Below are 27,790 nucleotides of genomic sequence, written 5' to 3' on the forward strand. Positions count from 1 at the left end.
GGTATTTACTAGACTTCCACCTTAAGCAATACACTTATTATTGTTGTTTTTTACTTCAATTTCTTCAATTGCAAAATAAGGTTAATAATATCATCTACCTCTCAGGTTTGTTTTGAGAAGAAAAATGAAATATGTATATAGTGCTTAGTACAGCTCCTCACACATGGTAGATGTTCTATAAATGACTATTCCCCCCTCCCTTCTTGCTTTCTAGATAATTGTCACAAAGGCATCTTTTGTCTTTATTTGAATCCCCAGCTTTTAGCATGGTGGCTGGCATATAGTAGGCGGTTAAAATTGATTGACATTATGGAATTGATATGACACTTATGGGAATGTTGGCAGGGAGTGATTTTTTGGAGGGAAAGTTGAACATAAGTCAGTAGCTTTATGAGCATTGTCATTCTTGGTCCTAGAGTAATTAATATGGACTATGATTAGCATGATATGACAATAAAGGAATTGAAAGGAATTTTCTCAATATAAGCCATAGGGACTTAACTTTTTGTGGGTGTAAATGTACGTGTGTATTTGTCCACATTTGTCTGTATGTAATTTGAGTACTTTGGCAATCTGAGGAAGCTTATGGTCTCCTTTGAGTATTGCACTTAAGTGTACAAAATAAATTGTATTTGATTTGTAAAATGTTTACTAATTTTTCTGTTTCTTGTATCACCTTATTTATTCTAAGTATTCTACCTCCAGTATTTTTATAAAGGAAAAAAGTTAGAAAAAGTAATTACCAATACATTGAAAATTATGAAAATATGTGTAATGTGTAATACTTGTTGACCTCTCAGCTCCACGAAGGCATAGGTTGAGGGTATCTTCTCAATTTTATTCATTTAAGATTTTCTTGATCTCTATGAAATTGCCACATTTACTTTTGATTTTTTGGTGTACAGTTCTTTTCATTTACATTATTATAATCATTGTATATGTTGTTTTCTTCGCTCTGCTTCAGTCTGCATCAATTTATATAGATTTTTCATTGCTTTTTTGTATTTATGACTTTTTTTTACAACATGGTAATATTTCATTATATCCATGTATCACAATTTATTTAGCCATTCCCCAAATGATAGGCTTCTACTCCTCCCCACCAAATTCTTAGCTATGATAAAAAGTACTGCTAATTATATGCTCTTTCAAAGGTACCCTTTTGAAACCAGATAGATACATGCATAGATGCACGCACACACATACACACACATAAATATGTAATATATATGTATATGTGTATATATATATATATATACACACACATATACATATATATGTATGTATGTATGTATGTATGTGTGTGTATCTGTATCTATAGGTATGTATTGGATTCTGGATGTAGAATGCCCACTCTAAGATAAGTAACAGAATAAGTTCAAGGAATAAATGCCCAGTAAGTACCAAAGGAGGAACAGAGATGGATTTCATATTAGGTTGATAGCTTCTGCTTACTATAATTTGGGCATTTAAAATATCTAAGAGTGAGATAGCTATGTAATAAAAGAGTTTGAGGGGACAAAACACAAATCATATTGTACTGTTGAATAAGCATAATTTTCAAAGGTAGTAGAAGAGTAGTTCATTTAGACAGCCATGTCCCCTACTGGAAATCATCTCAGGATTATTAATTGGAAACAGATAGGCACACACATATGTATAATATAATGTGTATATGTATATATCTGTTTGTATACACACATATGTGTATGCATATATGCATGTATTCCCTATGTATCCATATTACTAGCCATGTGTATATTCATCATATGCAGCAATTAGACAACCAGAGATTTTGTATGGCCACATCAGAAGAGGAGATGTGTTGTCAGATATGACTCAAAGATGCTAGCTTATTACAATTTAACAACTGCTTTGTATAAAACAAAAATGGAGAGATTGTTAATTCAAAGATTACTGCTTCATTTTACATATCAGAAAAACTGAGGGCAAGAAAAGTTGAATGACATCCATGTCCTCATAGTTAACTTCTAAGTATCAGTATGAGAATTTTAACTTCGATATCTTGAGTCATGAAATGAGCAAAGATAAAGAGTTAGGAGAGATTCTGAAACATATGTGTATACACACACACACACATATATGTATATGTGCATATATACACACATATACATGTATAATATATACGTTGTATGCACATACACACATATGGTAGTAAATTTAATTAAAATGTTGAAGAAAATGATAGGGAAGTGTATGAGCATTTTATATTTCTTTCAACATACTAAACTGACCAGCACATATTTAGCAGGCATTATTAGGTATTAGTATTTTTTATTAGCATTGTTATTGTTGTTGTTAATTCATGAAAGAAAAAGTTCTTAGAAAATACTGAAAAATTGCTCAGAAAGATAAAAAAACTTAAAGATTTAAAAGAGAAATAAATCAATTCTTCCCAATCCAGGTAAATTTCTACATGGGCTGTTTATTTTTCATCATGAACAACAGAATTAAATAGAAGACAATGACTTATCCTATAAAGACCTTATCCTTAAATAATCAATCATGCTAACAGGTCCTCTTGGCTTATGAGTAGTCAAAATATTTAGCCTTCCCTAGGACCACCTGATCTTCAAAGTTAACTGTATTTTAGAATGCTATTAAGTTGATTTCTCATGAAATCATATTATTTTAATCTTCTAGTGCCTCATTGATGAAACATATCTAGGTCTGCAGAATGGCTTGAATTTTCTGCTGAATGATTCAATGGTAGCAAATTAAACAGTTGGACACTATTTCAATCTGTTCAGAGTTGATTATGTAAAAATAGTGCCATATGGCATCTTGAATTCCTCAGGCAGGATGCATCCGTTTGGTGCTTAAAGGCTCAGGGAACTCCAAGCCAGGAGGATGAGATCACTGCAGGTGCCTACAAGCTTAGATTCTGTCAAAGAAGGGTCATGCTGTTTTGAACCAAATTAAGAGTGAGGAGCTTTCTCAGTCTTTGACAAAGGCTCAAGCTGCAAAGATGTCTGGGAAATGGGAATAATTTTCAGTAGTGGAAGAGGGAAATCTGTGTCTTGTGATAGTGAGATACTGAAGAAAAGAAAACAAAAACATGAAGTGATAAAAATTATTAGCCTGACATTCAAGGCCCTTCTTAATGAGGCATCATCTTACCTTTTCAGAACTCTCAGTTTATTTCACTATCTCATTCTCTGCACAGCAGTCACAATAGACAAATTGCCATCTCTGATACAAACCCATATCCTAATTATTTTTTTGTCACTCTGTGCCCTTTACTTGTAAAAGCATACCTTCTATGTCTATTGAATTCTAACTCTTCTGTCAAAGCTAAAAAACAAAACAAAACAAAGCAAAACATTTCCTCCTGAAAAATTCCTCATCCCCACAATCAATGTTAATGCCCATTAAAATTTATATGACAGGGGAAGCGAGGTGGCACGGTGGATAGAGCACCAGCCCTGGAGTCAGGAGAACCTGAGTTCAAATACAACCTTAGGCATTGGACACTTACTAGCTGTGTGACCCTGGGCAAGTCACCTAACCCCATTGCCTAGCCCCCCCAAAAAAAATCAAATGACAGAGTTTTATACATTTATAAAGAATGTATATTATTTGATATTATGGTTATAATTCTTACCTGCTCTTAAGATGTAAATTTAATGAGGTAAGAGATTGTATATTGTGTACATATGTTACCTTTACTGAGACCTAAAAAAATGTTCTTTCACAATATGTGCTTAGTAAAAATTTTTAACTTGAATTAATGAATGATAAGTTTACCCAGGAATACAGAACATATGTAGTCCTTCTGATCTCCAATGCAGTCTCTGTCACTGACAGCAGACTGGGATTTTGTGATTTAAAAATCCTAAAGTCTGCCTTTCCCCCCATAAGATACCTTATTCATATGAGCTCATCTTTAAAAAAATCTAAAAAATATTATCCATTGTCTCTTATGTCCAAAAGTTCAGATGGGGCCCACTGAGGAGCGTTCTACAAAGTATCGAGGACTTCTTCCATCTAAGATAGAGGATTAAATGGTTTTTATCACATAGAGAAATAATTCTAGTATGTATAGAGAAGAGGGGAAAAAAAGCAAGCATTTATTAAGTACCAAATACATGTCAGGTACTATGCTAAGCATTAGGATTTTTTTTAAAGATGTCTTTGTCTTTAAGAAGCTTATATTGTAATAAGGAAAATAGTATATGGATAAATTGATACAATCAAAATATTTTTAAAGTATGTGGCAGGGCAGAGCCAAGATGGAAGAATAGAGAAAGCACTTAGTGGAACTCTGTAAGATTTCCCTGTAAAGCGCTTTAAAATAACTCCTCACCAAAAGTTGAGGGAGACATTTTTACAGCACAAGACAACATACGATATCAGAAAGAGAGATTTATGACATGGATCTCTCACATGAACGAGATCTTTATGAATCAAACACCAGCAGCAGCTCTAGGTTGTGGTGACAGACGTTGAAGCAGATTTAGGGACACAAGAAGAGAACTTGGTAATGGGACATAAAGTGATTACAAAGTAACCCTATGGTAACACTGAATTCAGGACTAGATACTGTTTAACAGTTCCATTGCCTATACTGACTTCTGGATCATCATTCCAGAGCAGAGAGGAGAACATTTTACCTAAAAGGGGGTGAGGATGCTGAGGGGTAGTAGTAGCACATCTGGCACCAAAGGATCAGGGACCCTGTGGAACACTATCACTTCCAATCCCAAAGGAGGAGGGATCCTGAGGATTAATATCAATTAAAATTCCAAGGGATAGGGGACCTTTCCTGTATAAGCATCGGAGTTCAGGACAAGAGACAGTGAATACTCCTCTTCCAAGATTATACCATCTTGTAAGCACAGAAAACTTCCAACCAGCTGGAACTAGATCTGAAGGTAGCAATGTGAAAAATACTGAAACATGAGACATCAACTTTCCCTCACACTGAGAAAAAAAAGGCAATATTAACATAAAGTTCCAAGTCAAGAAATAAGGTAGAAAAATGAGGGAAAAAAAAAAAAACACCTGTCTGTTAAAACAGCTATAAGCAAAGGTTCAAAGAAAAATGTGAATTTGACACAAGACTAACAATAATTCCTAGAAGAGATATTTTTTAAACTCAGGATCAAATAAGAGCATTAGAAAATATAGATAAATAAATGAAAGCAAAGGCAGAAAGATAGAAAATTATGAAAAGACAATAGCTTGGTAAAAGGGGCATGTAGGTGGCACAGGGATGTCTAAGTGACACAGTAGAGAGAGTGTCAGGTCTGCAGCCTGGAACACTCATCTTTCTGAGTTCAAATATGGCCTCAGACATTTACTACCTGTGTGGCCCTGTTAAAGTTAATTAACCTATTTGTCTCATTTTCCTTACCTGTAAGATAAACTGGATAAGGGAATGGCAAACCTCTTCAGTGTCTTTGCCAAGAAAATGACAAATAGGGTCATGAAGAATAAGACATGACTGAAATAAATGAACAACAATAAATAAAAAGAGGCACAAGAAATTACTGAGAAAAGAAAATAACACCTTAAAAATTGTCCAAATGGGAAAAGAGGTGCAAAGATTCATTGATGAAAGTAGTTCTTTAAAAAGTAAAACTGGCCAACTGGAAAAAAAAATGTAAGTCCTTAAAAATTAGAATTTGACAATTGGAAGCTTGTGGAATCCAAGAGACATCATGGAAAAATAAAACAAAGACAAAAAGAATGAAAAACTAGAAGACGACATGAAATATTTCATCAGATAAAAACAACTGACATAGAAAATAAATTGAAAAGAGATAATTTAAGAATTTTGGATTGCTTGAAAGCCATGATAAAAGAAAGAACCTAGATATTATATTTGAAGAAATTATCAAATAAAATGATCCAGATATCTTTAAACCAGATAGTAAAATAAACATTGAAAGAATCCACTAATCTCCTCATAGAGATTCCAAAATGAAAATTCAGTGGAATATTATAGCTAAATTCCAGATCTTCCAGGTCAAAGAAATAAAAATAGAAGGAAACCAATCAAATACTATAAAGGAAGTCAGGATAACAGAAAATTTAGCAGCTACTTGAGAGAACTAAATATTTTTCTATTATAATAATAATTAATTATTAAATTAGAATTAAGGTTTTTTTTCTTTTATTTCCTCATTCAGGGACCCGTAGGCCAGTTAGTCAGTTTCTGAAGCACATTGCTGATAAATAAGTTTGCCAAAATCCTCTAGGTTCATGCTCTATGATTTTTGGCAGTGCCTTACCTAACTAGAAGACCTTACTTCTGTTTAGAATGTAAATAGAATCTAATCCAGGTGAATTCTTTATTTTTTAAATTTTTTTTATTAATTTATTTTGATTTATCAACAATCATTTTCATAAGTTTTTGACTTTCAAATTTTTCTCCCCCTCTTTCCCTCCCTCCCTTAAGACAGCTCACAATCTGACATAGGCTATACATATGCATTCCTATTAAATATGCAAATCCTATTAGTGATGTTGTAAGGAAGAATTAGAATCAATATGAGGAACCATCAGAAAGAGGAAACAAAACCAAACCAAACAGAAGAAATGAAAAATAGCAAATAGTGTACTCTGATCTGCATTCAAACTCCACAGTTCTTTCTTTGTATGTAGATAGCATTTTCCATCATAAAACCTTTGGAGATGTCTTAGATCCTTGAATTGCTGAGAAGGGCTAAGTCTACCAACATTAGTCATTATACAACATGGCTGTTACTGTGTACAACATTCTCCTGGTTCTGCTCACTTCACTCAGCATCAGTCCATGCATGTCTTTCCAGGTTTTTCTGAAGTCTACCTGCTCATGATTTCTTATAGAACAACAGTATTCTATTACATTCATACACCATAAATTATTCAGCCATTTCTCAATTTATAGGCATTCCCTCAATTTCCAATTCTTTGCCACCACAAAAAGTGTTGCTCTAAATATTTTTGTACATGTGGGCCTTTTGCCTTTTTTACAATCTCTTTGGGATTCAGATAAAGTGCTATTCCTGGGGAAAAAGATATACAAAGTTTTAAAAACCCTTTGTGCATAGTTCCAAATTGTTCTGCAGAATGGTTGAATCACTTCACAACTCCACTAACATATATGAGGGTTCCAATTTTCCCACATCACCTCCAACAACTATCGTTTTCCTGTTTTATCGTGTTGGCCAATCTGATAGGTGTGATGTGGTACCTCAGAGTTGTTTAGATTTGCATTTCTCTAATCAATAATGATATAGAACATTTTTTCATATGACTGTAGGTAGTTTTAATTTCTTTAACTAAAACTTGCCTGTTCATATCCTCTGACCCTTTATCATTTTGGGAATAACTTGTATTCTTATAAATTTGACTTAATTCTCTATATATTTTAGAAATGAGGCCCTTATCAGAGACACTGGTTGTAAAAATTCTTTCCCAATTTTCTACCTTCCTTCTAATCTTGATTGCATTGTCTTTGTGCAGAAACTTTTCAGTTTGATGAAATCAAAATTATCCTTTTCACATTTTGTAATGTTCTCTATCTCCTATTTTGTCATGAATTCTTCTGATCTCCATAAATCTGCTAGGCAAACTATTCCTTGCTCTCCCAGTTTTATTACATTATCAGCCTTATATATCTAGATCATGAACCCATTTTGACTTTACTTTGGTATATGATGTGAGATTTTGGACCATGCTTAGTTTCTGCCATACTGTTTTCCAGTTTTCCAAGCAGTTTTTGTCAAATAATGAGTACTTATCTCAGAAGCTGGGGTCTTAGGCTTTATCAAATAGTGGATTACAGTAGTCATTGTATATGTCTTGTACACCTAAGCTATTTCACTGCTCCACCGCTCTATGTCTTAGCCAGTACTAAGTATTTTTGGTGGTTGCTGCTTTATAATGTGATTTAAGATCTGAAAGAGCTAGGCCACCTTCCCCTGCATTTCTTTTCATTAGTTCCCTTGATATTCTGGACCTTTTGTTATTCCAAATGTATCCTGTTATTATTTTTTTCTAGCTCTATAAAATTTTTTTGATAGTTTGGTATGACATTGAATAAGTATATTAGCTTAGGTAGAATTATCATTTTTATTATATTAGCTTGGCCTACCCGTGAGCAACTAACATTTTTCCAATTATTTAGATCTGACTTTATTTGTGTGAAAAATGTTTTGTTATTCTGTTTATATAGTTTCTGGGTTTGTTTCAGTACATAGACTCCTAAATATTTTGTAATGTCTACAGTACCTTTAAATGCAATTTCCCTTTCTATCTCTTCCTATTGGGCTTTGTTGGTAATGTATAGAAATGTTATTTATTTATATGGGTTTATTTTATAGCCTGCAACTTTGCTAAAGTTGTTTATTATTTCAAGTAGATTTTTACTTGATTTGCTAAGATTCTCTAAATATATCATCATGTCATCTGCAAAGAGTGATAGGTTTGTTTCTTCTCTACCTCTTCTCATACCTCCAATTTCTTTTTCTTCTCTTATTGCTAAAGCTAACATTTCCAGTACAATATTGAACAACAGTGGTGATAATGGACATCTTTGTTTCACCCCCAATCTTGTTAGAAATGTTTCTAGCTCATCTCCATTATGTATGATGTTTGCTAAAGATTTTAGGTAGATGCTATTTATTATTTTAAGGAAGACTCCATTTATTCCTGTGGTCTCTAGTGTTTTTAATAGGAATGGGTGTTTTATTTTGTCAAAAGCTTTTTCTGCATCTATGGAGATGATCATGTGTTTTCTATTAGTTTTGTTGTTGATATGATCAATTATGCTGATAGTTTTCCTAATATTGAACCAGTCTTGCTTTCTCAACATAAACCCTACCTGGTCATAATGTATTATTCTTGTGATAAGTTGCTGTAATCTATTTGCTAATATTTATTTTATTTTATCTTATTTTAATTTTTAGGTAATTGGGGTAAAGTGACTTGTCCAGGGTCACACAGCTAGTAAGTGTCAAGTGTTTGGTCTGAGGCTAAATTTGAACTCAGGTAGTCCTGATTTCAGGGCTGGTGCTCTATCCTCTGCCCAGCCAGCTGTCCCTTGCTAATATTTTATTTAATTTTTTTACATCTACATTCATTAGAGAAATTATTCTATAATTTTCTTTCTGTGTTTTGACTCTTCCTTGTTTGATTGTTGAATCCTGTTTTTCTGCTGGTTCAACTGTTCCAGGGTTTTCACTAGGGTTGATATTTTCTGGGCTTTCAGAGGGTTAATAAAGGATAGTGAGAGTGACTTAATTCTTACTCTGCCATCTTGACTGTCAGAAGCAGAATCTAGATGAATTCTTGTCCTTAGAAAATAAACTCATGTGATTGTACCCCTCCATTGGAAGTTAGGGTAACTCAGTTTATGGTGGAGAAAACCTACCACAGTGGTTTGGGCAGGGATGGATTCCTTTGCCCAGATTGAGGGAATCAGATGAGTCTCATGTTAAACCACATTTTCAGCAGGAGGAGCAAAATCCTTTTAGCCCACGTTCTTGTTAATATATCCACCCCTTCATTAATTGATCACCAGTCAGGATTGATTTTCACACGTCAGGACACCTCCTTTTCCAAAGGTATTTAAACATTCAGTAACATCCATGGTTTTGTCTTTAGTTACTGAGAGAAACCATTGATCATCAAGTTATTATAAGCTAGCCTAATAAATAAAATGATTATTAAATACTCAGAAACTCTTTCTCTTGGGCTTTTCATTCATCTCCTACCACATGAAAGTAGTAAAGGACTTAGAATATGATATTTCAGAAGGAAAGAGAGCTGTGATTATAACCAAAAATGATCTACCATTATTTCTTCAAGGGAAAGAAAAATGGACGCTTAATAAGAGAGGGTTTTCAAATATTCCTAATGAAAAGACCATGGTTGAATAGAAAATATTGGTTTTCAAATACATAACTCAAGAGAAGCATAGAAAGGTAAACATGAGAGAGGGGCCATGAGGGACTCAATAAGGTTAAACTGTTTACCTTTCTTTATGGGAAGATGAAAAATGTAACTTGTAAGAACTTTATCATTATTAGGGAAGTAAGAAGGATTCTACAAAGAAAGAGAATGTGGGAATGAGTCAGTTATGTTAAGATGATGTAAAAAATGGAAAGGTGAAAGTAGGGATGCCGTGGGAGAAGGTGAAAGAGGAAGGAAGAATGGGTAAAATTAGTTCACATGGAATAGGCATGCAAGGGTGAACTTTTATATTGGAGTGGGAAATGAAAAGGTGTGGGATAGGTGGGCAACATTTTAACCTTAATCCCATCTAAATTGGCTCAAAGAGGGAATGTACACATACAAACTCAGTTGGTAATAAAAATCCATCTTCCTCAGCAGGGAAGTATGATCAAAGGGGATAAGGTAAAGGGAGTGTGATAAAAAGCAATGTCAAATAAAAGAAAGTAATGTGCAGGAGCAAAAAAGACTTTAGAGAATGAACATGATCAAAAGTTAGAGAAGATAAAAAAGAAGAAAATAGGATGGAGAGAAAAGGACAGTTACCAATAATATGAATGGGATGAACTCACCCATAAAACAGAAATGGATAGCAGAATGGAATCAAAGCCAAAATTGAACATCTTGGTTAAAAGAAACATGCTAGATACAGAGACAGACACAAAGTCAAAATAAAAGCAGAAACTGTTGTGCTTCAGATAAAGTAAAAACAGAAGAGGTAGCAATCATAATCTTAAACTTTGAAAAAACAGTAATCAAACCAATAAAAGAGATAAACAAGAAGAGTATGTCTTACTATAAGGCATACTAGAAAATGAAGTAATATCAGGACTAAACACAGATGCAACAAATTACATGATGTCAAAAATCTTAATAATAAAGTTAAATGAGTTACTAGAGGAAAGAGACAATAAAATTATAGTACTCTTGGATCTCAATTTTCCCATCTCAGAACTAGATAAATCTAAGCATAAAATAAATGACAAAGAAATGAAGCAGATAAAGACAATCTTAGAAAAGTTAGAGAGACTTTTGGAAAAAAAAATGAATGGGAATAGAAAGGATTATGTACTGTTTTTTCAGCTGTACATGCCATCTATGCAAAAATTGACCATGTATTAATACATAAAAATCTTACAATCAAATGTAGAAAACAGAATTATCAAATGCATGTTTTTTTTCAGGCTATAAGGCAATAAGAATTACATTCAATAAAGGATCATGTAATAATAAATTAAATGTTAATTGGGAATTCAATAATCTATTTTTTTTAAAAACTGAGTGGGTCAAACAACAAATCATACAAAACAATCAATAATTTAGTTAAAGAGAATGACAACAATGAGACAACATACCAAAATTTGTGGGATGTAGCCAGACAGTGCTTATGGGATAATTTATATCTCCAAATGGTTACATCAATAAATGAGAGAAAGAGCACATCAATGATATAGGTATGCATATAAAAAATACCAGAAAATTAACATGTTAAAAATTCCTTAATACACACAGAAATGAAAATCCTGAAAAATCAGAAAACATATTAATAAAATTGAAAAAACAAAATAAAACATTAAACTGGTATGTATAATAGTTGCCGGTTTTATGCAAAACAAACAATAAAATAAATGTCATTGGTTATCTCGAGTAAAACACTAAAGAAAACCAAATTACCAACATCACAGATTTAAAAAGTGAATACACTACCAATGTAAATAAAATGGAAGCAAATATTTGGAGTTATTTTGTCTAATTATATGTCAGTAAAACTGACAATGCAAATGAAATAAATACTTTTAAAAAATTGCCTAGATTAACAGAAGATGAAATGGACTATGTAAAAACCCTATTAGGTACTTTTAGATTGTTTGCTCATTTTTCCAGCCAATTTCTTGATTTTTAACCTGATGTTAAAATTGGGCTGTGCTCCAGGGAGGAGAAAACACTCTCCTAAGTTTAAAGTTTTTTGTGCTGCTGTCTTCATACGCAGTTTTTGGAGTTGGTAAGTTTTGCGTTTTTCAGATGTGGTGTTACCTAAATACAGCAACTGCTTTCCTACCTTTTGCTGTGGTTTCTTAATACCGCAAGCTCTTTTTTTCTGCTTCAGAACTGGGACCCCAATCCCCACTCCCCTGGGGCCATAAATACTAGTGCCCTGATGCTCCTCCTCACCCTGAGAATGGGATCCAGAACTGCAAAAGGAGGCACTGCAGCCAAATCCTATACCAAATGCCAGCAAAGGGTCCCCTATAATGCTCTTCTTACCAGTTGTCCAACCCCCTTACTTCCTGGGTGTGGATTCACTTGCCCCCCAAGGCCTACTGCTGGCTTGCTAGAGCAAGGCCTGTAACTGTTCTGAACTGAGATCCACTGTCACTCCAGAGAAAAAAACATTTTCAGATTACCTTCAAAGTTTTCCTGGGCTGGAAAATGCTTCACCCAGACCTTTTGTTGGTTCAACCACTCCAAAGAAATACTTTTTTGAGGTATTATTTTAAAGTTCTTTGGAGGTTAATTTGGGAGAGCTCAGGTGAGTTCCTGACTTTACTCCTCCTTATTGGCTCTGGTCCCACCCCCAATAAACTGAAAATTAAAGGGAGGGAGTGGTCACAGCAGTATCAATCTATAGGAGAAGACTAGAAGGGAAAGTTTCAAGGACAAATGCAAGAGGTCGTTCTTAGCAAGAATAAGAACTATCTCTTCATCTGAAGCTAGAGTAAGGGAAAGGTGGCGGTGGATATTGGAGATGACATCAATGTTTTTTGAAATAATGAGCACAGGATCATAAGGAGTGCTCTCTTCCTATGGCCTAATAATAATAAAAATAATAATAAAAAGGTCCATAAATGAGAGAGTGGTTGTGATGGTGGTGTGGAAGGCTTGGAAAGAGAAAAGAAATATAGTTTCCCCGAAGTAGTGAAGGCCCAGATGAGATTGAATTACAATGGACAAATTTATACGTTTTCATTATTTTCTCCAGTTCTGATTAGCAACACATGAGTGGGAGAAAAGGATGATGATGATGATGATGATGACATTTATGATGATGATGGCAACAGCAATGAATTTGACAGCAATGATAATAACAACTAGCATTTAAATGATGTTTTATGGATTGTAAAATATTTTAGAAATATTATTGTATTATTTCTTCAAAACATCCTTTGGATATAAATGCTATTATTGTACTCATTTTAGAGATGACATAACCGAGACAGACAATTAAATTAATTTGCTCAGGATCACATAGGTAGTTGGCATCTGAGGCTATATTTGAATTCTGGTCTTCCTGACTCAATGTTCAGTATTCTATGTATTGCAACAAAAGAAGGAGGAAGGGAGTATAATCTAGGATTAGCAAGGCATGCTTAGATAAATGATATGAGTTTCAAAAGTGGAGGTTAGTATGGAATTTAATTGGTTAATCAAGAGGTTGAAATTTAAATAGTTTAATAACACAAATGAAATTATGATTAGCAATATAATTAGGCTTGGTGTTAGAGTTAGTGTTAGAATCTGCATTGGGGCTACAGTGATAATAGGAGTAAGGCCTGGGAATTTTATTGGAAATAGAGTCTTTGGTGGTAAGAGGAAAACTCAAAAGACTGGTTAAAAAGGAACAAGTCATAGGGAAAGAAAAATATAGTATGATAAAAAAAGGAATTTAAGATTTTTGAACATGGAAAGGGAAAACTTATGATTGATATCAAGATAGATTATGATTATTTCTATGTATAGTAGAGGTAGAAAGTTACTAGTAGAACACGAGTTTAAAATTGACTGAGGAAGAGGCATGTTAGTGTAGTTTGGGAAATACCAACATGTGCAGTGCCTCTTACATCTGCGTTGCTAATATGCAGGTAACAGGACAAAAGAAAAATATTCTATTAGACTTTTTCAGAGACAGATACACTTATAATAAACAAACAATTATAAAATAAAGCAAAGAAAGAAGTTCTCTCTTTCAGTGTATATGCATGTATGTATATACATAAAGTATATGTGTGTTTATGTATATTATATATGTATATATACACATAGGTACATATTTCACACTACTGTCTATCATTATTGGGGCAGCTTAGTGTCACAGTCAATACAGCACCAGGCCTCGAATCAATTTGACCCAAGTTCAAATATTTCATCAGATATTTACTAGCTGTGTGAGTTTAGGCAAATCAAGTAACTGCTTATTGCCTCAGTTTCATCATTGGTAAAATAAATATAATAAAAGCACTTATTTCCTAATGTTGCTGTGAGGATAAAATGACATATTAGTAAGTGGTTGGTGCATGGTACACATTACATAAATGTAAGCTATTGTTATTGTTAATGAATCAAATCCTTTCAATGATGGCAGAAAATAATTCATTGATAACAGTTAGAATTGTATCAGGAAGACTTACAGATGATTGAACATTGAAAAAAACACCATTATCATGTTTAATGCTATTTAAAACAAAACATGGAAAACACATGATTATTTTGATAAATGAAGAAAAGTATTTTTTGAATAGAATTCATTCTCAAATCCCTACAAATTATAACTATTAAAGAATCTTTTTTAATATAATAAAATGTATCTTTCAAATAAAAGAATATCACATACAGTGTGGAAACAAGATTTTTCAGTCAAAACTGGAGTAAAGTAAGGATGGTTCCTTTCCTTGATATTATTTGACATACTACAAAATGGCTAATAATAGAAATGACACCAGAAAAAGCAATTAAAGTCATAAATGTGAGTATAAGAAACAGAGCCATGAAATGGATGAATATTTATAAAAATATAAATTTCTCAGATTGATAGAAGAGGAAATACAATACTTAAATAACCCCATTTCATAAAAAGAAATTGAACAAGTGACCAGTGAACTCCCTAAGAAAAAATTCTCCAGGGCCAGATGGATTTGCAAGTTAATTTTACCAAATATTTAAAGAAAAATTAATTCTAATAATATACAAATGATTTGAAAAAAATAGGCTAAAAATGAGTCTTATTAAATTTTTGTTATGATACAAATATGTTGCTGATACCTAAACTGGTAACAACCAAAACAGAGGAAGCAAATTGTAGACCAATTTCCCTAATGAATATAGATGCAAATATTATGAAATATTTGCAGAAATATTACATAAACTTAACAGGAGGATTATGAACTCTGAGCAGGTGGAATTTACGTCAGGAATTCAGGGCTGGTTCAATATTAGGAAAACTTCAACATAATTGATCATATAAATTATAAAATTAGTAGAAATCATATGATTATCTCAATAGATCCAGAAAAAGCATTTGACAAAACTTCTATTCCTATTAAAAACCCTAGAGAGCATAGGAATCAATGGAACTTTTTCTTAAAATGTTAAGTAACTTCTATCTAAAATCATTAGCAATCATTATATATATAATGGGGATAAGCTGGAAGCATTTCCCATAAGATCAGGTGTGAAATGAGGACATCCATTATGACCACTGTTATTCAATATTGTAGTAGAAATGTTAGTTTTAGAAATAAGAGAAGAAAAATAAATTGAAGGAATTAGAATAGGAAATGAAGAAGCAAAACTAGCCCTCTTTGAAGATGTTATGATGGTACACTTAGAGAATCCTAGAGAATCAACTAAAAAATACTTAAAATAAGAACTTTAGCAAAGTTACAGGATTTAAAATAAACCTACATAAATCACTGGCATTTCTGATGTTACTAACAAAACTAACAACAAGAAAGAGAAAGAGAGATTTCATTCAAAGTTACTATGGACATTATGATTTATGGGTCTACCTGCTGAAACAAACCCAGGAACTTGATGAACACAATTATAAAACACTTTTCACACAAATAAAGTTAGATCTAAATAATTGGAAAAAAAATATCATTTGCTTACAGGTAGGTCAAACAAATATAATAAACATGACAATTCTACCTAAATTAGGTTACTTATTCAGCATCATACCAATCAAACTACCAAAACATTTTTTATAGAGCTAGAAAAAAAATAATAACAAGATTCATCTGGAAGAACAAAAGATCCAGAATATCAAGGGAAGTAATGAAAGGAAATGCAAGCGAAGGTGGCCTACCCGTACCATATCTATAACTGCACTATAAAGCAACAATTATCAAAAGTATTTGGGAGTAGTTAAGAAATAGAGTTGTGGATCAGTGAAATAGGTTAGAAACACAAAACGCAGTAGTCAATGACCAGAGTAATCTTTTGTTTGATAAACCCAAAAACTTCAGCTTCTGGAATAAGTGCTGACTATTTAACAAAAACTGCTGGAAAACTGGAAAATAGTATGGTAGAAACTATGAAGAGACCAAAATCTCCCAACATACACCAAAATAAACTCAAAATGGGTATATGATTTAGACATAAAAGGTGATGCTACAAGCAAATCAGTAGATCAGGGAATAGTTTACCTGTCAAATCTATGAAGAAAGGAAGAATTTATGACCAACTAAGAGACAGATAACATTATGAAATACAAAATGGATAATTTTTATTACATTAAATTTAAAAGATTTTGTACAAACAAAGCCAATGCACCCAAGATTAGAAAGGAATCAGAAATCTGGGAAATACTTTTTTTCAGCTTGTATCTCAGATAAAGGCCTTATTTCTAAAATATATAGAAAACTGATCCTTTTTTTTTTAAGAATGGAAGTCATTAAAAGAATGCCTCAATTCAGGAATGATTTTTTTTAGATTATTCAGATTTTTTTTAAAGAAAGTTTGAGTCACTTCATTCATATTAGTGGTAAAGTTGGGAAAAACCAATGTGAGTAGGGCTGTGGAAAGACAGATATAGTATTCATTTGCTGGTGGAACTGTGGAAAAGTACAACCATTCTGGGAAGGTAAAAGGAATTATACTAATAAAGTGAGTAAATTGACCCATAATCTGATTGAGAGATTCCACTGCTAGAGATATAACCCAGTGAGGTCATTGACACAAAGAAAGGCTTCATATGCACAACATTGGTACAGTGGAAATTCAGTATTAGGGGAAAAAAAAACAAAAACTAAACAAATTAAATGGCTATATTTTGGGGAATGGCTAAATAAAATCTGCTACCTCCATGAAATAGAAAATTTTCATGCTGTTAGAAATAAAGAATATGCATTCTATCTTTACTAATGGTCTGTCTGTATTAGCCATTGGACAAAAGAAATCAGAATCTTAAAAAAAATCTTCACAGCTATGTCATTGGACTGAATAAAATAAATCAAAATTCAATAGGAATAAAGGAAGTGTCTTTTTTTTTTATACCAAACAAACAAAACAAAACTTCAAAAGCTTGACCAGATTAGAAAGCAGGTGTTTTTTTTAAATGAAAATATAACAATTTGTTTTTTGGTGTTTTGAAATTATAAGCTCAATGACTGAGAAATTTGATGGATCACAAAAATTTAGTGTCATCTTAAGGATCAGTTTCCAGAAATCATGAAGTGATTGTCCTAGTTTACTAAGGAAATCTCAACTGTAGTATTTTGCTCACTTTTGATAGCCACAGGTACATTAAAGGATAACCTAGAAAATGTATATAGGACAATCAAGATTTTATAACTTTTTTTAAATTTTTAACTCATGGAATAAAATAAACATTTCCATAACATAGTATAATAATAATAATAATAATAATAATAATAATAATAATAATAATAATAATAATAATAATAATATTGTACATGAAACTGCAAATCTACTATTCCTAACTTGCTATTCCTTTCAAATATATAGCAAAAGTATCATGTAAATTTATTTTTCTCCCCCATTCCCTATCCTAGAAATGGTTCTTCATATGTCCTTTACAGTTGATTTGAGTAATTATAATAGAGAAAATAATTTGTATTCTCAAAGTTGTTCTTAAAGCAATAATCCTATTGCTGTTTACAATGTTCTTTTGGTTGTAGTCATTTTGCTCTTCTTTCTTTCATGCAAGTCTTTCATGTTTTTCTTTTTTTCTAAAATCATTGAGCTCATAATTTCTTACAGCACAGTAGTATTTCACCAAAATTACATACCATAACTTATTCAGCCAAGAGAGCTGATATAAACATTTTATAACATACAGATTATTTTCCTGTTCCCCTAATTATATTTAGAAATAGATTTAGTAGCAGTATTTGCACATTAATCATCTGGTGAAAAAGAATCAGAAGAAAAGGGAAAAATCATGAGAAAGAAAAAAAAAATGAAAATATGGTTTGATCTGCATTCAGACTCCACAGTTCCTTCTCTGGATGTGGTTAGCATTTTCCATCATGAGTCTTTTGGAATTGTCTTGGATCACTATATTACTGAGAAAAGTTAAGTCTACTATACTTAATTATCTGACAATGGTGCTGTTGCTGTGTACAATATTCTCTTGGTTCTCCTCACTTCACTCAGCATCAGTCATGTAAGTTCTAGTTTTTTTTTTTTCCTGAAATCTTCCTGCTCATCATTTCTTATAGAATAATAGCATTCCATTATATTCATATACCACAACTTCTTCAATCATGCCCTAATAGATAGGCATGCCCTCAATTTCCAATTCTTTGACACCATGTTTTGGAAAGGATGCATTTAATATTTCTGCCTTTCTGCATTTGATTTTGAGGATTTTATGCCCTACTGCACGTTCAATTTTTGTGTTGATGCCATGTACCACTGAGGAAAAAAAAAAAAAGAAGTATATTTCTTTCTACGCCCACTCAATTTTCTCCAGAGGTCTATCATATCTAACTTTTGTAAAATTATATTCACATCCTTAACTTCTTTTTTTATTTATTTTGTGGTTAGATTTATCTGGTTCTGAGAAGGCAAGGTTGAAGTCCTCCACTAGTATAGTTTTGATACTTATTTCTTTCTTTAACTCATTTAACTTCTCTAAGAATTTGGATGGTATACCACTGGTGCATAAATGTTTAGTATTGATATTACTTCATTGTCTATGATACATTTTTGCAAGATGTAGTTTCCTTTGTTAACTCTTTTAATTAGATCTATTTTTACTTTTGCTTTTCTGTGACCAGGATTTCTTCCCCTGCTTCTGCCTTTTTGTTTTGCTTCCGCTGAAGCATAGTTGATTTTCCTCCAGCCATTTACCTTTATTCTGTGTGTTACTCTCTCCTTCAAATGTGTTTTTTGTAAATACCATATTGTAGGATTCTGGTTTTTAATTCACTCTGTTATCTGCTTCCATGTATGAAAGAGTTCATACTATTCACATTGACAGTTGTGATTATTAACCATATATTTCCCTCCATCCTATTTTTCCCCATTTATACTTTTCTCTCTCCTTTCACCCTGTCTTTCCTCACCAGTTTTGCTTCTGTCACCTCCCTCAATCTGCCCTTCCTTCTATCAGCATCCTTTTCTTTCCCCTTTTTCCTCCCACTTCTGCTATCACTTCTACCCTTCCTTCAATCAGCCCTCTCATTTCCATTTTCTTTTCCCTTTCACCTTCTATTTCCATTTACGGTAAAATCAATTTATATGCCAAAGGTTCCCAAACGTATTTGTTCTACTGCCCTCTGAAAAAGAAAATTACTCAGTGACCCCCTGGAAATCTACTTTTTCTAACCCTTTAACATTTTTTTTTTAATTTGCATCATTATCATCTCTCTCTCTCTCTCTCTCTCTCTCTCTCTCTCTCTCTCTCTCTCTCCCTACACACGTGCTCATGCACACAGGCACACACACATTGCATCCTAAATTTCATAATTTATTGTAAATTTGTATGTTTGTTTTTCCTGGATTGAAATTTTGCTGATACAACATTGTGTTATATTACCATCTACTATACTATTGTAAACAAATCTTTAAATGCACATATTCCTGTTAATGCATGCTGGACATCCCAACAGTGTGCTACATGCTTGCCTGCCAATACTTGCTTGTCAAGACCTGTCAGCCTACCTGACTGGTGATGAGTTACAACTTGTATTCTGTGTTTATTTGGAAAATAATCACTCTGACTTTAACTCTGTACATAACAGATGAAACATGTATGAACAGTTTTTCAAAATTTTCTTCTCTTCTTTTCTTTCTTTATTCTTCCATGCTCCCTTGTTTTTAATTCAATGTCCCTTCAATTGCCCCAAAGCCACTATGGCCTCCCACATTATTCCAGCAGCCCATAGGTGCAGTATTGCTTACTTTGGGAACCTGCGTCCCTACTGAGTGTGTATGTTATTTCTTCTGTGAGCCAAATCAAATGAAAATAAAGTTCAAACAATACTCACCTTCATCCCTCTTTCCCTCTACTGTAATAGATCTTTTGCATCTCTGTATGTGATGTCATTTATGCTATTCTGCCTCTCCCTTTCCTCTCCTCTCAGTACTATTTTTTACCCCTTAATTTTGTTTATCTCATCACATGAAAATCAACTTATACTCATACCCTCTGTCTATGTATACTCTTTCTGACTGCCATTATAGAGATGCAATGCTCAAGAGTTACAAGTATCATCTTCCTATGTAGGGAAAACATGTTAAATATGATTGAACAACATGTTTTTCTTTTTATTTTGTTTTTCCCATCCTGTTTACCTTTTTTATGCTTCTCTTCAGTATTGCATTTGTAGATCTAATGTCTTTTCATACGGAAAGTTTAAAAGCCCCTTATTTCATTGAATGTCCATCTTTTCCCCTCTATATACAAATACTCAGTTTTGCTGGGTAGATAATTTTTGGTTGTGATACAAGCTCTTTTACCTTCTGGAACATTATATTCCAAGCCCAAGTTGCTAAATCCTATGTAATTCTGACTGTGGCTTCCTGATTTTTTTTTCTGGCTATTTGCAGTATTTTCACATTGACCTGATAATTCTGAAATTTGTCTACAATATTCCTTGGAGTTCACATTTTGGGATGTCTTTATGTACAAGATTGGTTGATCCTTTCAGTGACTGTTTACCTTCTGCTCTTAGGATAGCAGGGCAGCTTTCTTGAAATTTCTTGATAATTCCTTGAAAGATGCTATCTAGGATTTTTATTTAATCATGGCCTTTGGGTAGTCTAATAATTCTTAACATATCTCTTCTGTACCTGTTTTCCAGACCAGTAGTATTTTACATTTTATTCCTTTTTTTTCATTCTTTTGATTTTGTTTGACTGACTCTTGCTATTTCATAGAGTCATTAGTTTCCACCTGCCCAATTTTAATTTGTAAGGAATTATTTTCTTAAGTTAACTTTTGTACCTCCTTTTCCATTTGGCCAATTCTATTTTTTTTTAGGAAATTGTTTTCTTAAGTCATTTTTTTTGCTTCCTTTTCCAAACTGTTGGCTCTGTTTTCATAGTTTTCCTGCATAACTCTCATTTTCCCCTCAAATTTTCTTCTGCCTCTCTTAGTAATTTTTAAGATCCTTTTTGAGCTCTTCCAAGAGAACTTTTTTGTAATTGAGATCAATTCATATTCCCTTTTGAGGCTTTACGTGTAGGTACTTTGACATTGCTGTCCTAGTCTTGAGTTTGTGTTTTGTTCTTCCCTCTTGTCATAGTAACTTTCTATGGTCAGGGCTCTTTTCTCCTTCTTACTCATTTTTTCAGCTGAATTCATGACTTTAAAAGTTAATCTCTGCTTCTGGAGCACAAGGGGCACTATTCCAAGCTTTTTTATGCTGTGGTCCAAGGGCCTGGTCACTAGTTTTCATACAACGGTCTCATATGCTTATGATTTACCCACTGGGCTAGGATGGCCCAGCCTAGTCTTGCCTGTTGTTGCCTGGGTTCAGGCACTGGCAATTTGCCTCACTGCTGGCCTGCTGAGGCAGGACTAAGGGTCCTCAGTTGCTAACCTGTGTTCTGTCTAAGAGTCTTTCACTGGCTTACCTAGATACCGTCTGTGCTTGCCTGCTCTCTCCTTTTACCCAAGTGAGGCAGACCTTTTCTGAAGTTCTTCTAAATTATCTTAAAGTGGAAAATTGTTACACTCCAGGAGACAAGATGGTGGAGTAAAAAGGCATTTGCTCAAACTCTCCCATTTCAAGCTCTGAAAATCCAGAAAATATCACCCCAGAAAAGAACCCTGGAACAGCTGAACTAGAAGAAAGATGGGGAGCAGCAGTGTAGCAGCCCAGCAAATAGGTCTCCCAGTCCCTTGGCAAACATAAGGCAGGCAGAACTACAAGGGCCCCAGGCAGATAAGTACCCTCCAGTGTTCATCTGAAAGGAGCTGAGGAAAGCAAACTAAAGTCTTCCTAAAGCCTGGGACTGGCTGGTTTCAGCATAAGACCAGATGAGTTGTTGAAGCCCTGTAGCCTCCAATTGTGAAAAAATCCTGAAGCCCAGGTGGTAGAGCAGGTAAACACCAATACCTGGATCTCCAAGTGCCTCGGTAAGGGCAGGGGGAACCAGTAGAGGCCAGCTCAGAGAACCACCAGGTGCCTCAGGACCATACCACAAAGGAATCTCCCAGTGCATTACCAGAAATGAGTGACGCAGCTCTGCAAAGGGCACCAGGCAGATAAACACCAGGTACCACTCATCTAAAAGGAGCTGAAGAAAGACAAAGGAAAGGAAAAGCAGGCAACCTAGAATTGCCTGAAATTTCCAGCCTTGCTAACGCCAGCATAAAACTAGGTAAGCTGCCAGAACTCTACAGCCCCTATTTACTAGCATAAGAGGCCCCAGCACACAAAGTCAGTGACCAAGACTTGGGTTCCCAACACAAGAAGATTGGTCAGTGATCTCTGTTCCCCAGAAGGAGAGCTCAATATGTTTAAAGGCCGGGGAATAAAGAAACACCATGAGTAAAAAGAAACATACCATAGATTCATATTATGAGAAGAGTGAAGATTAAGACAGAAATTCTCAAGAGGACAACATTGTCAACAAACCCACATCTACAACATCAAAAGAAAACATAAACTCATCAGATGTCCAAAAAGCCTCCTTAGAGAGCTCAAGAAGGATTTTAAAAGTCAAAGGAGAGAGGGAGAAGACTCCTTAAAAAAATGTGATTGGCCAACTGGAAAAAAAGTACACTGAAGAAAACAAGTCCCTAAAAAACACAACTGGCCAGTTGAAGAAGGAAGTACAAAAACTAACAGAAGAAAACAATATGTTAAAAACTAGAATTTGACAAATGGAAACTAATGACTCTACTGGAGAGCAAGAATCAGTCAAACAGAAACAAAAAAATGAAAATATAGATGAAAATGTAAAATACCTCATCGGTAAAATGACTGACCTGGAAAATTGATTCAGGAGAGACAATTTAAAAATTATTGGACTACCTGAAAATCATGGTGAAAAAAAGAGCCTGGATAGTACCTTTGAGGAGATCATAAAGGAAAACTGCCCTGAAGCCCTAGGACCAGAAGGTAAAATAACCATAGGAAGAATCCACCCATCACCACCTGAAAGAGATTCTAAATTGAAGACACCAAGGAATATAATAGCAAAATTCCAAAATTACCAGATGATAGAAAAGGTACTACAAGCAGCCAGAAAGAAACAATTTAAATATCATGGAACCACAGTCAGGATTACGCAGGACCTTGCAGCTTCTACATTAAAAGACCGCAGGACATGGAACATGACATTTTGTAAGGAAAAGGAGCTTGGATTGCAGCCAAGGATCAACTACCCAGCTAAAATGAGCATGATTTTTCAAGGGAGGAGATGGATATTCAATGAAATAGGAGACTTCCAAACTTCCTGATAAAAGACCAGAGCTCAACAAAAAATTTGATCTTCAAGTACAGACTCAAGAACAAAAAAGGTAAATGGGACAGAAAGATACAATATGTTGTTAATAAGGGCTGTTTACATCCTACAAGGGAAGATGACACTTGCAACTCTTGAGAACTGTATTGTTATTCACCATGTTAAAGGAGTATACATAAAGAGGGGGATATTAGTTGACTTTGATGTAATGATAAAAAAAAATCTAATCAAGTGGGTTAAATGGATCCAAATAAGTGGATTAATCTGATCTTAGAAAATGTACTGAGAAAGGAGGAGGCAGACAAGGGTAAATTACATTACAGGAAAAGACACAAAATCCTATTACAGCAGAGGGAAAGAAGGAAAGGGGGTGAGCATTGTTTGAATTACTCTCATCAGATTTGGCTCAAGAAGGGCAATAATATAATCAGTTAGGTATAGAAATCTAACTTGCCCTATAGGCAGTAGGAGGGAAAAGGGGAAAGAAAAGGGAGGGGGGATAGAAGGGAGGGGACAAGCAGTAAGGTAAAGGGGAAGAAAAGGGAAAGGGATAATAGAAGGGAGGAGGGACTGAAGGAGGTGGTCAAAAGCAAAACACTAGTGAGGGGGGAAAGGAGAAAGGAGAAAGAAAAGCATAAATGGGGGGAAAAGGATGGAGAAAAAGACACAGATAGTAATCATAACTGTGAATGTGAATGGGATGAACTCTCCCATAAAATGGAAGGGATAGCAGAATGGATTAAAAAACATAATCCTACAATATGTTGTTTACAGGAAACACATTTGAAAAAGAGTGACACATACAGGGTAAAGGTAAAAGGCTGGAGCAGAATATATTATGCTTCAGCTGAAGTAAAAAAAAAAAGCAGGGGTAGCAATCCTGATCTCAGACAAAGCAAGAGCAAAAATAGATCTAATCAAAAGAGATAAGGAAGGAAACTACATCCTGCTAAAAGGCACCATAGACAATGAAGTAATATCATTACTAAACATATATGCACCAAATGGTATAGCATCCAAATTCTTAGAGGAGAAGTTCAGGGAGTTACAGGAAGAAATAGACAGCAAAACTATACTAGTGGGGGACCTGAACCTCCACCTCTCTGAACTAGATAAATCTAACCACAAAATAAAGAAAGAAGTTAAGGAGGTGAATAGAACATTAGAAAAGTTAGGTATGATAGACCTCTGGAGAAAACTGAATGGGGATAGAAAGGAATATACTTTTTTCTGGCAGTACATGGCACATACACAAAAATGACCATGTACTAGGGCATAAAAACCTCACAATCCAATGCAGAAAGGCAGAAATATTAAATGCATCCTTTTCAGATCATGATGCAATAAAAATTATATGTAATAAAGGGCCATGGAAAGATAGACTAAAAAATAATTGGAAACTAAATAATCTAATCCTAAAAAATGATTGGGTCAAACAACAAATCATAGAAAGAATCCATAATTTCATTCAAGAGAATGACAACAGTGAGACAACACACCAAAACTTATGGGATGCAGCGAAAGCAGTTCTTAGGGGAAGTTTTATATCTCTAAATGCTTACATAAATAAAATAGAAAAAGAGGAGATAAATGAATTGGGCATACAACTAAAAAAATAAAAAGAACAAATTAAAAATCCTCAATAAACACAAATTAGAAATATTGAAAACCAAAGGAAAAATTAATAAAATTGAAATTAAGAAAACTATTGAACTAATAAATAAAACTAAGAGCTGGTTTTATGAAAAAACCAATAAAATAGATAAACCTTTGGTTAATTTAATTAAAAAAGAAAGAAAAAACCAAATTACTAGTATCAAGAATGAAAAGGGAAGCTACCACCAAGGAAGAGGAAATTAAAACAATAATTAGGAATTATTTTGCCCAACTATATGCCAACAAATTTGACAATCTTAGTGAAATGGATACATATTTACAAAAATATAAATTGCCCAGATTAACGAAGAGGAAGTAAAATATTTAAATAACCCCATCCCAAAAAAAGAATTGAACAAGCCATTGATGAACTCCCTAGGAAAAAATCTCCAGGGCCAGATGGATTTACATGTGAATTCTATCAAACATTTAAAAAACAATTAATTCCAATACTATATAGACTATTTGGGAAAATAGGTGAAGAAGGAGTCTTACCAAATTCTTTTTATGATACAAATATAGTGTTGACATATAAACCAGGAAGAGTCAAAATAGAGAAAGAAAATTACAGACCAATTTCTCTAATGAATATACATGCAAAAATTTTAAACAAAATCCTAGCAAATAGATTACAGCAACTTAGCACAAGAATAATACACTATGACCAGGTAGGATTTGTACCAGGGATGCAGGGATGGTTTAATATCAGGAAAACTATCAGCATCGTGGAGTATATCAACAACAAAACCAATAGAAACCACATGATCATCTCAATAGATGAAGAAAAAGCTTTTGATAAAATACAACACCCATTCCTATTAAAAACACTAGAAAGCATAGGTATAAATGGAGTCTTCCTTAAAATAATAAATAGCATCTTCTAAAACCTTCAGCAAGCATTATATGTAATGGGGACAGGCTAGAAGCATTTCCAATAAGATCGGGGGAAACAAGGATGTCCATTATCACCACTGTTATTCAATATTGTACTGGAAATTAGCTTTAGCAATAAGAGAAGAAAAAGAAATTGAAGGCATTAGAACAAAGAAGAAGAAACAAAGCTATCACTCTTTGCAGATGACATGATGATATACTTAGAGAATCAGAGTAAAAAACTACTTGAAATAATAAACAACTTTAGCAAAGTTGCAGGCTATAAAATAAACCCACATAAATCATCAGCATTTCTATATATTACCAACAAAGCCCAACAGCAAGAGATAGAAAGAGAAATCCCATTTAAACTTACTGTAGACATTATAAAATATTTAGGAGTCTACCTCCAAACAAACCCAGGAACTCTATGAACACAATTACAAAACACTTTTCACACAAATAAAATCAGATCTAAATAATTGGAAAAACATCAGTTGCTCATGGGTAGGCCGAGCTAATATAATAAAATGACAATCCTACCTAAGCTAATTTACTTATTCAGTGCCATACCAATCAAACTACCAAATTATTTTATAGAGTTAGAAAAAATAATAACAAGATTCATTTGGAAAAACAAAAGGTCCAGAATATCAAAGGAACTAATGAAAAGAAATGCAGGGGAAGGTGGCCTAGCAATTCCAGATCTTAAATTGTATTATAAAGCAGCAATCATCAAAACTGCTTGGTACTGGCTAAGAAATAGGGAGTGGATCAGTGGAATAGGTTAAATATGCAAGACACAGTAGTCAATGACTATAGTAATCTATTATTTGATAAACCCAAAGACCCCAGCTTCTGGGATAAGAACCCACTCTTTGAAAAAAACTGCTGGGAAAACTGGAAAAGAGTATGGCAGAAACTAGGCATAGACCCAAATCTCACACCATATACCAAAATAAAGTCAAAATGGGTTCATGACTTAGATATAAAGGCTGATACCATAAGTAAACTGGAGAACAAGGAATAGTTTACCTATCAGATCTATGGAGAACAGAAGAATTCATGACCAAACAGGAGATAGAGAACATTATGAAAAGCAAAATGGATAATTTTGATTACATTAAATTGAAAAGTTTTTGCACAAACAAAGCCAATGCAACTAAGATTAGAAGGAAGGTAGAAAATTGGGAAAGAATTTTTACAACCAGTCTCTCTGATAAAGGCCTCATTTCTAAAATATATAGAGAATTAAGACAAATTTATAAGAACACAAGCCATTCCCCAATTGATAAATGGTCAAAGGATATGAACAGACAGTTCTGAGATGAAGAAATTAAAGCCATCTATAGGAATATAAAAAAATGCTCTAAATCCTTATTGATTAGAGAAATGCAAATCAAAACAACTCTGAGGTACCACATCACACCTATCAGATTGGCCAACATGACAAACCAAGAAAATGATAAATGTTGGAGAAGGTGTGGGAAAATTGGAACACTAATGCATTGTTGGTGGAGTTGTGAAATGATCCAACTATTTTGGAGAACAATTTGGAACTATACCCAAAGGGCTACAAAAATGTGCATACCCTTTGATCCAGCAATACACTTCTAGTGCCATATTCCAAAGAGAT

This window comes from Phascolarctos cinereus, unplaced genomic scaffold, assembly GCF_003287225.1.
Source record: "Phascolarctos cinereus isolate Bilbo 61053 unplaced genomic scaffold, phaCin_HiC Scaffold_2;HRSCAF=192, whole genome shotgun sequence".
NCBI lineage: Eukaryota > Metazoa > Chordata > Mammalia > Diprotodontia > Phascolarctidae > Phascolarctos > Phascolarctos cinereus.